The sequence below is a fragment of the Orycteropus afer genome, unplaced genomic scaffold (genome assembly GCF_000298275.1).
Source record: "Orycteropus afer afer isolate SDZICR_OR568_19922 unplaced genomic scaffold, OryAfe1.0 scaffold00032, whole genome shotgun sequence".
NCBI classification, from domain to species: domain Eukaryota; kingdom Metazoa; phylum Chordata; class Mammalia; order Tubulidentata; family Orycteropodidae; genus Orycteropus; species Orycteropus afer.
The window spans coordinates 1,742,864-1,746,492 of NW_006921619.1; positions in this window are offsets into that span (position 1 = coordinate 1,742,864).

A 3,629-nucleotide genomic window follows, 5' to 3' on the forward strand; every position below is an offset into this window, starting at 1 on the left:
GTATAGGATCATATCATCAGCAAATAGGGATAGTTTGACTTCTTCCTTACCAATTTAGATGCCTTTCATTTCCCTTGCTTGCCTTGTTGCCCTGGCTAGGACTTCTAATACAGTGTTGAATAGAAGTGGTGATAGAGGACATCCTTGTCTGGTTCCTGTTCGCAAGGGGAATGGTTTCAGCCTATCTCCACTGAGAATAAAGTTGGCTGTTGGTTTTTGCATATATGCCCTTTATTATGTTGAAGAATTTCCATTCTACTCCTATTTTGCTGAGAGTTTTTACCAGGAGTGAGTGTTGGATTTTATCACCCGCCTTTTCTCCATTGATTGATATGATCATGTGCTTCTTTTCCTTTGTTTTATTTATGTGATGGATGACATTGATTGTTTTTCTAATGTTGAACCATCCTTGCATACCTGGTATGAACCCCACTTGGTCATAATGTATTGTTTTTTGGTATGTTATTGGAGTCTCTTGGCTAGGATTTTGTTGAAGATTTTTGCATCTATATTCATGAGCGATATTGGTCTGTAGTTTTCCTTTTTAGTGATGTCTTTGCCTGGTTTTGATATCACAGTTATGCTTTCTTCATAAAATGAATTTGGGAGGATTCCATCCTTTTCCATGTTCTGGAATAGTTTGAGTAGGATTGGTGTCAGTTCTTCTCTGAATGTTTGGTAGAATTCACCAGTCAGTCTGTCTGGGCCAGGGCTTTTTTTTTTTTGTTGGTAATTTTTTTATGATCTGTTCAGTTTCTTCTTTTGTTATGGGTCTGTTCAACTTTTTCACCTCACTCTGTCTTAGTTTAGATAAGTAGTATGTTTCTAGAAACCTGTCCATTTCTTCTAGATTTTCTAATTTGTTGGAGTATAGTTCTTCATAGTATCCTGATATAATTCTTTTAATTTCCATTGGTTCTGTTATGGTGTTGCCCAATTCATTTCTTATTTATGCTGTTTGTATTCTCTCCCTCTTTTCCTTTGTTAAATTTGCCAGTGGTTTGTCAATTTTATTAATTTTTGCAAAAAACAAACTTCTAGTCTTGCTGATATTTTCTGTTGTCTTTCTATTTTCTGTTTCATTTATTTTTGCTTGAATCTTTATTATTTCTTTTCTTCTGGTGACTGTAGGCTTTTTTTTTTTTTTTGCTGCTCTTTTTGTAATTGTTAAAGATGGTGGGTTAAGGTGTTGATTTTGGCTCTTTCTTCTTTTTTGATGTGTGCATTTATTGCTATAAATTGATCTCTGATCACTGCTTTTGGTATATCCCAAAGATTTTGGTATGTTGTGTTTTCATTCTCGTTTGATTCAAGGAATTTGTGAATTTCATTTTTATTTCTTCTATTACCCAATCGTTTTTAAGGAGGGTGTTATTCAATTTTCATGTGTTTACTCTTTTTTTGTTCATCTTCCTATTGTTGTTTTCTAATTTTACAGCTTTGTGATTTGAGAAGATGCTTTGCATTGTTTCAGTGTTTTTAAATTTATTAAGGCTTGCTTTATGGCCTAACATATAGTGTATCCTGGAGAATGTTCCATGTCCACTGGAAAAGAATATATATTGTGCTGTTGTTGGGTGAAGTGCTCTGTACATGTCTATGAGGTCAAATTGGTGGATTGTATTGTTTAGTTCTTCTGTGTCTTTGTTGAGTTTCTTTCCAGTTGTTCTATCTTTCATTGAAAGTGGTATATTAAAGTCTCCTACTATGACTGTGGAGGAGCTCTGGTAGCGTAGTGCTGGATGTTCAAATCCACCAGCCTAGGTAACCAGAACACCTTCTATTACCTAGTGCAGAAGGCTGGATGTTCAAATCCACCAGCCACTCCTCAGAAGAAAGATTGGTCAATCTACTTCCATAGAGATACTGCCTCAGAAACCCAAGGAGGGGTCGCTATGAGTTGGATCTGACTCTACAGCAGATCATTTGTTCATTTTTTCTTTTTTTACTATGACTGTGGAGTCATCTGTTTTTCTTTTCAGTTCTGTTAGAGTCTGGTTTATGTATTTGGGGGCTCTTTCATTGAGTGCGTAGATATTTATTATTGTTGTATGCTGTTGTTCAATATAGATCTGTCATAGTTTCTTGAAATAGTGTTTTGTAGTTTTCGTTGTATAGGTCTTTTGTGTCCCTGGTAAGATTTACTTCTAAGTATCTTATCTTCTTGGTAGCTATTCTAAATGTTTGCATTATTTCCTTTTCAGAGAGCTTTGTTAAAGTAGAGGCATCTAATTGATTTTTATACATTGATCTTATATCCTGCCACTTTGCTGAATCTTGCAGTTAGTTCTAGTAATTTTCTTGCTGAATCTCTTGGTTTTTCTATGTATCAGATCATATCATCTGCAATTTTAGATGGTTTTACTTCTTCTTTGCCAGTTTAGATGCTTTTTATTTCTTGTTCTTGCTTTATTGCCCAGGCTAGACTTCCAATACAGTAATGAATAGAAGTGGTAATAGAAGGTGTTCTGGTTACCTAGTGCTGCTCTGACAAGAAATATATACCACAAATGTGATGGTCTTAACAAACAGGAGTTTATTCTTACAATTTGGAGGCTTTAGGTCCAAGTGCAAGTGCCAGGCCCTAGGGGCTGGGTGAAAGCCCCATAACCTTGGGGTCCAGCTCTGCCTCCTGCTCCTGGCCCCCTGGAGCTAAAGGCATTTCTTCACTCAGACAGCTGCTGGCAGCTGAGGCTGAGAAGCCCCAAGGTTGACAAGTAAAAAGGCACAGTCCTGATGTTCCCAAACCACATGGCAGACCATTAACTTAAGTGCATTGTAAGTCCCAAGATCAGCAGAGCATAGCAGACTGCTGAGCAATGACACAGCTACATGCAGGGTCCAAGCATGTCATAGGCTAGAGACCATTCCCAAGGCTTCTCCTTATATACAGGAAGCAGAACACATGCCAAAGGCAGCTACTCAGCTGCTTGTGGTAGATCCCACCATGGAGTTTATTGCCAGTCTCATCGTGGGGAATAACTACCACCAGCTGCCCAGCTGCTCAACCAGGCCCAGCCAAGTTGACACAAAAACATAACCACCACAGAAGGCATCCTTGTGTGGTTCCTGTTCACAAGGGTAATGCTTTCAGTCTCTTTCTACTGAGAGTAATTTTGGCTGTTGGTTTTGCATATATGTCCTTTATTTTGCTGAGAAATTTATCTTCTATTCCTATTTTGCTGAGACTTTTTATCAGGAATGGGTGTTGGATTTTATCAAATACCTTTTCTGCATCAATTGATGTGATCATATGGTTTTCTTCATTTTATTTATGTGATAGATTACATTGATTATTTTTCTAATGTTGAACCATCCTTGAATACTTGGTATGAATCCCACTTGGTCATGGTGTATTATTTTTTAATACAGTGTTGGATTTTATTGGCTGGGATTTTGTTGAAGATTTCTGAGTCTGTATTCATGAGGGATATTGATATTTAGTTTTCCTTTTTAGTAGTGTCTTTCCCTGATTTTGGTGTCAGGGTTATTCATAAAATGAATTTGAGAGTATTCCATCCTTTTGCATGTTCTGGAATAGTTTCAGTAGGATTTATGTCAGTACTTCTTTGAATGTTTTCTAGAATTCTCTAGTGAAGCTGTCTGGGCCAGGACTTTTTTTTTTTTTT